At 41.1% G+C, this 12,525-nt stretch overlaps 1 non-coding gene across 1 annotated transcript; it reads left to right on the top strand.

Annotated features, from left to right (window-relative positions):
* Positions 1–5,803: 5,803 nt before the first annotated feature.
* Positions 5,804–5,875, top strand: Trnam-cau (transfer RNA methionine (anticodon CAU)). Its single transcript has one exon. It is a non-coding gene; the product is annotated as a tRNA-Met (tRNA).
* Positions 5,876–12,525: the final 6,650 nt, after the last annotated feature.

Below are 12,525 nucleotides of genomic sequence, written 5' to 3'. Positions count from 1 at the left end.
TTCACAAACTACTGTTATTGCTAAATTTGATGATTTCAGCCGTCTTCCTAAATCTATCAACACTAAACTTGTATGAAACAGATACGTTTGATTGGATGACTGTTAGGCGTTAAATGATCTTGTGTTTCTGATATTAGATAGTAATTTGACTATGTGATTATGGGTCAGGGGTGATGACTTTTGCCAACACACAGGGACAGCCAAGCGCCGAACGATCGAATTCGCCAACCAGATCCCTCCCGACATTGCTTTGCTGTTCTTAGTGGAGCATGGCCTGCAGAGGAATTCGGTTTCACTGCAAGGATGATGCGTCGTTCCTCGCCCAGTACCTTTGCCTTTTGCGGAAATCATCTGATTTGTAAAGACGGCTGTAAATATGTAAAATGAAAACGTTGCGAGACATGATTCTCCAGGTATCATAAAATTCTACTATGACATCCAAAATTTACAGCGAGTGTATCATGATCTTCAAACATAAGTACAAAATCATACATGGCAAGGTCGCCAATTCAATATTTTAATCACGCCCAAGGCTTTTCAATGAAACCAGTTCGTGTAACACAAACCGCATCATGATCAACTTCCAAAGAACTAACATTATATGAAAAACTAATTTCATAAAAATTCCAATTTTCCGTGAGTAGAGTCAGCACCCGCCTTGATTAGGAGAACGAAATGGCCTAATGAGTGTAACTTTGAAATATTATCACCTTCCGTGATAAGCTCGCTTGGGAGACAATTGGCAGATGGTCTAAATGCACGCGACTCGCGGGAGCATCCTCCGTCTCTACTGGAAGGCTGGTTGTCATCACCGGAAAGGCAGTGTGGAGCATAATATTCCGCAGGAATTATGAAATTTTGCCAAAAGGTTATCCAGCTGCAATTCAGGGCAAATACTATAGTTGGGATTTATTAGATAAAAACGTTTCAATGCTACTGGGTCATAAAACGGCCCTGTTGACACTCGTGGATCCACGAATGTGGTTGTTGGACGATGGTCGGGATGCAAGCCACTCGCAGTGCTTCCATTGAGTCCCATGTTTCGAAGAATGCGTTTTGCCAGCAAAGATTTTTTCCAATAGAGCCTCCCCATGTTGCAGATCAGCGCCAATGTCAGATAGAATGATGAAAGTGCGATATCTTTTTTCTTCATATTTCGTGATGAAGTAATGGTTTTTTAGTCTTGCTATTGTAGCATTATGAAGGTCCATCTAAAGTACATTGTAAGCTTATCTCACAAATTTTCTACTCGAGCCCTGTCCCCAAGCCACTGGATCATCAAGTGTTTACGCACGTGCTCGGGTACTTTTATTGTTCCGTGGAGTACTTTGGTAAATCTGGGGGCATTGTTACCCCGAGTGGTACTTGATGGTGAATAGGTTCCGATACGAAATCTCAAACCACGGAATACGCCCTCTATTGTCGAGCTTTTGTCATACCTGGGGCTGCCCACTTCATTATCAGTGGAATATTTACTTGCCGTTTTGACACAAACCTCCTCCTCTCCATTGAATGGCAATGATTTGTTCCGGTTATCATACCACCTGCGTTCTGTTTATCTTTGAGTTTAGAGCAGACGTGATTGTGATACATTGCATGGACAGATTACAGAATGCTCGCTCGCCTCATATCGGAGCTATAGATTTGTTGCGTATCTTTGATGAGGACACTTCATTTTTATTTGCAAGTGTCATCCACAGGTCTTCCTCTATTTGAGAGGCTAATAAAACCATTATAATAGATTTCTACACCTGTGTCATCATTGTTCATCTTGATATATGCGACCCACTTTGATTGTTTTTATTAATATACGCGACCCACTTACATCATTCTGAAGAAGCAATTTCATCATTTCATTATTTGATAACAAACTCTACTCTATGTGCGTTAAGTTTTGCTGATTGTCCCTCCACCTGGATAATTGTATATTATGACTTTCTCGATTTGAACAACTTGTTCAACCTTGTTCAAATTTCAAGGACAATATTTTGAGGAAAAATAAATGGACGAGTCTCGGGGATGACATGCAGTACGGAGTTTGACCGATCCGCAATAGTTGAGCCTTTTTGAAACCACTAAGAAATGTGTGACAAGCATCGATTTAGCATAATGATGCAGTCCTAAAACTAGGACTGTCATTGCTGAAAAGATAATCCAAACACGCATCAAATGTAACTTTTACAATAGTAACTGATCCCGAACCTCTTAGTTGAGACACGTTATGTCCACTCTCTATTGTCTTGTACTATTAGCAAGGGATAGCGCTTACGGTCAAATCCTGTCTGGTCACAAAGCATTAACACGAACTGAATACAAGTCATGGAGTAATACTGTAACAGCGAATTAAGGATCTCTCTTTCATCATTAATCCAAATATCACACGATATTTCGCGAACCCTCTAAGATCACCGAAACGTAATCACTATGATTGTGAAAATTGGCTACGAACGGCTCATTGCTGAAATGAATTAGACGTAGAGTTTCACCCTCGTCGAATATTCACTTGTTTCGACCATACGTGTACATGTACATGTGGATGTACACTTCGAGTACGAGACTACAAAACGCTATTAGCTTAATAGTTAGAAAATGGAAACCGGTCGCTTTTAAAACATTTATGAGAAAGTGAGCGAGTACACGGCTCTAATGTGTGTTAGTCGACTGGATACATTAATAATCAGAGAGCTAGGGAACTATATGAGGAGATGTCTGAAATGCTTTAATCATAGAATATGGCACCACGGAAAGGTATCAGACGGAGTCCAACGATATTTGTAGACATCTGTGAAGGGATTATTGGTGACATCTTCTTTCTGGAGTGTACAAGGATGTAGATAGTGACGTCACATGGTATTGCAACTGTGATGGATAATGTTTTCCCGATTATATATCGAAGACACTGTGGATTACCACGAAGTACTGTGGTACAGCCTGAGAGCCAGATACGGCATCGTATTATAAGTAACGGAGAGGGCTCCGATTGGAATAGAAATTAGATGTAATTCAAGGGAGTACTACGGATGGATATTAGCATGTTTGCGGATTTATTCTTAACAAGCGCACGCTTTTGACCAAAAAAATCATGTTTTCATGGGACTTGGACGAGGAGTGGATGTAAAGAAGTTCATATGATATTTTCCCTTTGATTTTTAAACTGTTATTAAAACACCATGAACAGCTAATAATTGGCATAGTTTTACTGTTAGAAGCGTGCTGAGCTAAACTTAGCTTTATTACTTTTGATAGTTTTATCACTTTCACCAAAAATATACAAGGCGAGCGTAAATAGTTTTGCTTTCACCTTTTGATTTGTGATATTAAAATACATCCTGGTCTAATTTTTAAAAAAATGCTGTTTCAGATGTCTAATACCTAGGTTGCCTACATCGAACTCCTTTCACGTTATAACTAATTTTCCTCAAGAGAAAACCTAGCCAACCCTATCCCGGATCAGATCAGCCGTGCTCATCCCTTGCCTGACAAATTCGGGCCCCAGTCACAGCCCCAAGCCAACGGCACCATACACAGTTTAGCAATAATGGCTTCTATCGATAGCAATCTATTGATATTCTTATGAAACCCTTCGGCTAACCCTCTCAATGTTATTTAGCGAGATTTAATTGAAATTTTAACCATTGCATATGCCATTATTATAAAATGGTTTGGGGTTACATCTATCTATACGACGACGAAACACTGTTGACAGTTTGTAGTGAGTTATTTACCTTCTGGTGCTGAATTCATTTCTGGGACAAAAAACATTCGAACCTGACGCATTTGCAAATATTTTGACGATAATGTACATTTATTTACGCTTTTCGAGTAATTCAATGGTTAGTATGATGCAACGCAGCGGCTATAAATACATTCTTCATTGGAAAAATTTTAAAAATCGACCATCCTATTGTCTCTATAATGATTTATCACAAAGAACTAGGGAAAGAACTGATTTCCCATTCTCTTCAAACGACAGCATCATTGACTTTGAACTCCTTCACGTGTCCTCCCATCCAACGCTAGGCTAGCTAAGTGAAACGGATTTCTCATTTGAATACAAACTGCCAAAACATTCTCGACTTTATTCCTGTCACGAGTCAAAAATGTTGATAAAGCTTCAGTTGATAATAGCTTTTTGCTGATCGCACCACAAATCACACTTTGTATGAACACGCACAGGAGTAATTCCAAAAAAATGAGAATTGAATTTTGTTTATAGTATTGAGTGAGTTTTGAACATTGATTTGAAAACCTTACTAAAACCGCCATTTAAACTAACATCTTAACTAAAGCAATCGTACAGCTATACCAATTAGCAATCTCTCAACATCAACATTTGCTGGTATTGTACAATGGGCTATTCCTCTTAATTATGATGTCAAATCCGCTTACTACATTTAACAATACAGCGGATATTCATTAGAGAGTTCAAGCACAAGATTTTTTTCCCTGAGAGACTCACGGCTTTTAAAATATCATTACAAAGTTAATTGCCAAGCGCAAAGCAAAATTCAGAAACCGTAGTGAACATTGTAAATAATCATAGCAAACAAGTGCGTTCTTGCTTCAAACCGTTAATTTCTTCGACACCTTAAAGAAAATGTCCCTTAAAGATAAATGACAAGTGACACCTATAGGTAAAAAGCAACTACTTCCGACAGTATTTACCGAGAAAGATTTACCATAAAATCTCGAGGCAGATGCGAGATGACCTTAAAGGTTATGGTTTGCATGTTAGTCCGTAAACTCTTCAGATCTTTTTTCCGTAATGGGTTCTTTGGGCTTACAGGGGGTCCTAAAGCGTCCCTACACCGCCCTCCGACGCCCGAGCACGCGACAGGGCAATTCGCCCCCACAGCGAACCTGCGGGACCCAACCGCTGCCGCTGCTTTGAGGCTAACCCACACTGACAGGGACAAACGTTTAGAAAACTGCTCGCATCAGAAGCTATCTAGATGATAGTCCTTACCGTTTATCTCCATAACGCAAGAGCGGTAACCGACCATTACAGAGGTAGTGCAAATTGTGGTGTGTCAGGGCCAATTAGCCAAGAGAGGTGTATGCTGGGAGATCTCTTTATGTTACAAGCGGCAATGCGGAGTCGTTCTGATTTGTGCAATTAGAAGAGGGAATGTTACTCCAATCTAGAACCTTTGCCAATGAGATTTGCATTGTAGCAAAACGACCAAATGATGGTAAAATTAATTCTCCTGCATGTAGGGGCCTATATTGTTACTCGCCATCTGCGTGACAGTATATTGAAAGAACGGAGAATAAAGTTCCAGTATCACGGACATATACGTATCAAATGTGCTTTAGGTATCAGGAACTGTCCCTCATGTACCTGCTTGATGCGACCATAAATCACGCTACTGGACATGACATTTAATCTGCCAACAACCAAATCATCTGAGGCGGGAATCCATGTCCACGTGCTGACCCACCCGTATGATATCAGCTACATCCTCTCTAAGCGGTGAATATTACCGCCGAGGACGTGCCCTGGGACGGCCGACAAATGAAATGATATTTTAATCTGCCTCTTGGATGGTGAAGTGCGTATGACAAGGTACTCGATTCATTAGCGACAATGGAGGAGGGGTCTCAGGGGAGATGTCACCAGACCAGAGATGCGGAAAAATGCTATACCCTGTTTTAAATTAAAAGAGCCAATGTGTTTTCATTACGTAAGTTAGACTCCCAATGTAGCTTGATTTTACCATACTGGTTTGTCAGTAAAGAAGGTGATCCTTATCGTTTGATTGTGATGGAACCATTCAACTGTGTGTTCACAGTTCATTCAAGAAGCAGAGTGGCGCAGTGGAAGCGTGCTGGGCCCATAACCCAGAGGTCCGTAGATCGAAACTACGCTCTGCTAATTATATTCTTCAAAAAAAGGTTCACTTCCTGACTGTTATCATTTTATTGTAATAGTCTTGTGACCATAATTTATATCTCTACAAAATCCTTTTTGAATCCTCATGTAGTCTTAATAACAATGACAAATACACGAGCTTATGAAAAATTACTTATGTTAAACCATTTGCGCTTACATGTACTTTTAGAAGATTCAACTGTACATTCCGAGAAATAAAATTGTCTTTGGAATAGTGTCTTCCTTACGAACGAGACCTTCTGGAATTCAAACAGCAGAAATAAATTGATCGAACCGCAAGCAAGATGTGTTGAAAAGTACGCATATAGGAAAAATATACAGAACGACAATAGGTTTTGAATAATTGATCTACAACAACCCGAACGTAGCTACATTCCAATAAAATGGTGTAAATTTAAACCAGGTTTCAACATCTCTTTTGTTGTAGCGAAGCGCTTCAGAGAAAATTCGAAAACACCTGCAATCGCTGACTATAACGGGTAATGACTCACGGGTATTAGACCCAAATGGCTCTTCGCCTCCACGCATGCGCACTTTCCGGGTAATTAGGGTTTTGTTTTATAACCGGTGCTGCTAACACGATATTTCATAGCCTTGTCAGATAGGTGCAGTGGGACCTTGTTCATCCGTCCATGCATTACTGCCTTCGTATCAATCACCAACTGATTTTAACACTCAGGTGATTGGTCCGAAACTGAGTTAACTCATTCTGTATCTGATGTGAACTAATACATCTTCGGAAAATATCCGGCAACAAAAATGAGTATGCCCAGTCGAGATATGAGCATCAATCGAAGCATTTTTGTTTTGTTTAGTTTTTGATATCTTTTTCTTTGAGGTGAGAGATCTTTGCGGTCATGGGTTCGATCCTCGGTAGGACTATTTCCTCACGTGGAGGGCGACATGCGTGTACGTGTACATGTAGATTACAACTTTGAGTAATCATCTCATTGCATCTATCCCCCAGCTAAACTTGTTGACACATAGAGCTCGAAACTCAATATTTTCATCACGATCACCAATAAAACGCTAACACGGTTGTTTCGATAATCAAAACCCAGAATGAACACTGCGCATGCTCGAGGTCTCGGAAGTCGGTGTTTCACCGCAACAGTTCCTGTTAATTGCTAATAATTGGCGAGTGGTTCGTTAATTGTCGTTTGGTTGTCCGGCGATATCAACACAGGGTACCTGATCGGCCCTAATGAGCCGTATTGAGATCTAATCCACAGATATAGTCTGGTTACCGGGGACGGTTTCCGGCAACTGTGCGTTATTGTGATCTTTGCTTCCTGTGAGCAATTCAATACCGACGGAAATATCATTATTTATTTATTGGCCGATATTATGATGTCATCGGCGTAGAGTAGGTTATTAAAGGGACAACTGCCTCATAACCACTGGTATTTAGACGACCGTCGGACTATGTATTCAGGTTTACTTTTGCGGCATTTTTAGCCAACACAAGTACATTTTGAGATTCTAGTGTTTTATTTTCATTTCTCTGAAAAATCTCAAATGGGTGCATATTTGTGTTGGCCTAAAAACCTTTTAAAAAGCCCAACATTTTTTTCCAAAGAGTCTAACAAATACATTGTCGGCGTCAGTATCTGGGGACAGGCTATCATTTGGAGATCACTTTTTCCTGTCTGATAGCGTGATAATCCAGATCACGCGATTCAGAAAGCTCGTTTTACCCTCTCCACTCAAGTGGTGTAATCAGCCAGAGTAACATCTTCAAGCTACTTGACCGAGTCTGAAAGACAAATCAATATGGTAACAGGAGCGCTAAGCCTGAAGGAACCAACGACAGACTTCATGAGTAGGTTTGGCGGCGACCAGGACGACTCAAGCAATAGCGACCCTTCACCGCTTACCTTGCTACAGAGGATGCTCACTCGTTAACAAATCTAGTTTGCACTACACTTGTATCTTTCGGCGTTCCCATTCAATTCGGGGAACACTCAGAAACGGAAACAGTCGAAAACTTAACACCGGCCAAGAAAACTTTTTTTTCACTTGAAGTAGCAGTTACGTTTGGTCTTATAAAAGATTACTCTAAGTTGACTTTCTTTTTAAGAGAATGATATACTGTACATGCAATTTCTCAACTTTTTTTCCAATGTCAACAGTTTTACTTGCAACACGTCCAGTATCCATTGTGGCTGGTCACGCTCCGCCATTTTAATTTGAAAATGAAAACCTTTCAAAACACGTCAAGTGTCATTCCAAATAAACGATGAAGAAAAACTGCTAATTACAATTTCACTGCCTTGAGCCATGTGATAGCCACTTCAGAAAACGCTTTGTCCTGCTGGCATTGTTCTGGTTTCACCTTGTCAGATCCGTAGGAGTTTAACTAAACCTTGTATGCCATCAATGCCGTCGAACTGAGAGGCTGCGAAGAATCTAATATGAAATAGGATGAAGTATCAAGTTGGACACGTGCTGTGAACAACCACTTGGTGAATAGCAGCATTGATTCGCTTCTGTCGAGATTACCATGTCTAAATAGTGTAAAATTACGAATCTTGATTCTTATGCATGTTGTGTCAACCAAGAGTTGTCGATTTCAAAAGTTTCAAAACACGATGGCGACAGCCCGCTTTTCAAATGTGAGCGCCTCGTGACAATGCTATCACACGTGCTACCTTCCCGCGCGCTCTACCTCTTGCTTTTGACGCACCGCAAATTAGCACAATAAGAATTACAATATCCATATTGAAACAAGGCGCTCCGTGTCAGAACATTTCACATTTGCCCAGCTGCAGGTTACCAGAATTCGCCAAATCGATAACTCGATGAATAGGCAGAAATCACCCGGTTGAGTCTTGACCATTGTTTCTTCGCCTATCGATCTCAGCTATTCTGCGCTACCTGCAATGTTGTTTTACGGGGTCCGTGGGTCTTCGGGCTACACGGTTCAACCTCCCGGTGCGTCTAAATATTGACCTATCTCGCCGCGGCTTTCTATACTTGGTGATTAAAAACATAACGAGACTCACTGATATTTGGTAAATGCCATGTTTTTTACAAGTGCGCACGTCGACACGTTGTGTTGAGGGTATGGCATGTTTATAGTTAAACCCTTAGTGGATCCCAAACCTATCATCCAATTTTAAGACTTCCTAAGCTATTTAGCTATTTAGCGTCTCTACACGAAGAAAGGAAGGAAGTGTGTTACATGTGTTGGCTTGTCCCGCCCACTCTAGATCTGAAGTCATCATGTTCTTCTGACCCATCTTCACCCACCCATCCGCTCGGGGCATCTTCAGAATCTGACCGAGATCTTCCAGTATTGTCACCGCATTAATCCAACAAACACGGTGATAAATATAGGTCGAGATGACAATGGTTAAGTGTGGACATGTTGTCCTGCCCGGGGTGGAGTGTGGAGAGGTTACACTACTCGAGAAGCCGGATTACATGGGATATCCTTGCAGCCTTCAGCGTCGCACCTGCGTGGATTACAGACGCTTCAGTCCATTGATTCCTGGGGAAAGTAATTTGTCTTTTTTTGCCCAAATGCATTTTACGGCGATTACGATATTTACAACAAAAAGCTGTTTATATATTACATTTGTTGTTGTAAACGGGTCTTCTTATCAAACCATTCATCAGAAGTACAAAATAGTACATAAAGAAACTAAATAAGGGCCGAAAAAGGTTAGCAGAGCGTAGTTTCGATCTACGGACCTCTGGGTTATGGGCCCAGCACGCTTCCACTGCGCCACTCTGCTGCATTTGCTTACACTTTGAACCTTTAGACCCAAAAAGACATTGACGCTTATACTTATAATGATAACCAACTTATCATCACAATTTTCGATATTTTTTCTTTTTTCTTTCTTAATGTTAGCCAACCAATAATCAAATAAGTCATGGCAAGCCTTTGTTTTGTATTGGCATAGATACTTATCATGAGAATTAGACAGCAGAAGATTCTTAATTGCTGCACCACTTTCTTTCAGCATCTTCTCGAAAAATTCACAGCAGTTATCGGAACTTGTTTACAGGAGTGTTTTATTACCGAGTTGTGTCAAATGGTAAGGACAGGTAGTTGGGTAGTTGGGCCATCCGACGCCGTAAATTTCGCAGAGGACGGACGGTCAAACCCCTAGGAAACCAAGGACAGTCATAGCATGGCTGTATCCCTAAGAGACGGGTGGCGGCCGAACGGATCCATGGTGGTCTGCGAAGCGCAACAACGTCCAACCGAAACGCTACAATTGATCAATTTAAGATACATCCCATCAATCATAATACTATGAGTAAAAACAACGACTGGTTACTGATAGCGCCAAGCAAACCGTATCATCGGTCATGGCGGGCCAAATAAAACCATATGCACTCCCAGGGGACAGCGCCAGTTCGGCCAAATTGATTACGGACCCTGGACTAGCAATTACTCCGAGGGTGCTCTGCGATGATGCCGCCCGATTGAAACTGTCATCAACTAATAAAATAAATAATTTGGACAACCTCAGCTGGTTTATATGGTTTAGAAACTACGTCAAAAAAAGAAATAAGCTGATGAAAATCGACGAAAATGTTAGCAGAGCGTAGTTTCGATCTACGGACCTCTGGGTTATGGGCCCAGCACGCTTCCACTGCGCCACTCTGCTGCAGTTTGAATTCTCTCCTTTTCACCTTTCTCATATGTCTAAAACCACGAATCAGGTGTATTATGACTTTCATGATCTGAATCATTTTAACCACGCTCATATTCAAATTCAGTCACTCCCTCACTCCCTTGAATAGGCTAAATTATAGGACAAGCTTTTGTAATCGCCAAGATACACCGGGAGAGTTTTCAGTACATCCTGGAGATTATTTCATGCTATAGCGAAATACAATGTGCGTGTCTCCATTCTTTGATAGATTTTTCAATATTGGCCTTTTTTCAAAGTAGTGATGACGTTCAGTGGAATCGAGCACGAATGTTCTAGAATACGAGTTTCAGCACAATGACATCCACCGCATATAGCGACAACTACAGAAATCAGCGAATCGTTTTTACCGATTTTGTTTACCAACGGAACAAACTTTTTCAATTGTAGTTTCATTTGTATCATCATTTATTTTGCTTCATCAGCAGTGTTAACTAAAAGTTGCAGTCTACACCCTAGGAAAACCGCTTTCTCGTATCGAGATGCTACATTGTAACTGAAGAAACCTTGAGGAGAGGGTACCACGAGTCTATTCCAAAATGATTACGAAATAGATGGCACTTCGTGTATGAATCGAAGAGATGGGATTTAGTGGCCCCAGGCTTGACTGTCACATCACCTGCCGGCGATTTCGAAAGCGCTATTATAGAAATACACCACATTATCTGGTTATCGGGAGACAAATCGACCAACATTGCAATTTCTTAAAGATGTTGAAAGAGGAAGAGCATTGCTCGATACCATCAGCGGATGATAACCCAGGGTTTTATAGTTCTCAAAGCGAAATGAAATAGAAAATTACACGGTTGGATGGCATTTTACGAATCTGCTCCGCATGCCGTCCGATATTGTACAATGGTTTGAGCCATGCACTGTTCACCGGCGCGAAGGCATAAAATATGCAATCAATTTTGGCTTCGATCGACTGGGGGCCCGTAGGGAGCTGTTTCGGTTGAGATACTACTCTACGGATGGACATCAGAATGAGCGTGGATGGGTAGGTGGTGTAATGGCTCCAGTTCAGTTTTATATCCCGAGTGAAATTGGATTTATCGTGGATGATTTCCATTTTAGGATTGGAATCGATTTCAGTAGGGTTGGCGTAAATATGTTTCGGAATAATACTTTTAGGTTCATATTCAATATCAGCATAACATAATGGGATGCACTATTGAATCCAATGGTCATATCATTTCGGGAATGGTAAATTTGGCTGACGACGTAACCAACTCACATTTCGATATTATCCCACGTTTTGAGGTTTTGAAAGTAATTGACAGACTGGTTGCGTAAAACAAATCGTTCTCAAATAAAAACAAAAAAAAGAGTGCTGAAACCCTCAGTTTGTTTTTCGAATCAGCCAAGTAGTAGGTATTTCGGTCACCATGCAGGTACATGCATTGAGCCATGGCAATTTAAATTTAAGGAACACATGAATTGTACTCAGAAAATACTCGAGATTTCAGCAATCGAATCAAGCTGCCACAGCCAATGACATTAAGTAACGTCCCCTTAACTTCTCTCTGATTAGGAATATGAACTGAAATCCCCAGTGGTACACCGCCAACTCTCGCATTGAAAAGCTTCACAAATTACCTCACCGGTCATTGATTTCTCCTTATACGCACTTAAACGCCGTAACCATGTTTTTACCTGACAAACCCGCAATCGAAGAGTTAGTTTACCGATGGCTGTTAAGTTCTCACAATGTTTCCGGCATATCGCCGTGACAGGAAAGCTCTGAAAGCGCTCTGTGTCGAGAGGGAAGCATGGCTAATTGGGTATTCCGTTTGGTTGAAGGGGATTTCCTATTCGGGTCGTCTTGTGACAAATCTGCCATTTGATGGGCGAGGATTTTTTTCAGATTTTGCGGCAATCTGTGAGCGGTATTACGAGAGAAGTTGGAACGGCGTGATGATATCCAAAATCCGCCGACATAGCGACCGATGAAATACGTGATGA

Source organism: Lineus longissimus, chromosome 9, assembly GCF_910592395.1.
Source record: "Lineus longissimus chromosome 9, tnLinLong1.2, whole genome shotgun sequence".
Lineage (NCBI taxonomy): Eukaryota > Metazoa > Nemertea > Pilidiophora > Heteronemertea > Lineidae > Lineus > Lineus longissimus.
This window is presented reverse-complemented; position numbering and strand designations above follow the sequence as displayed.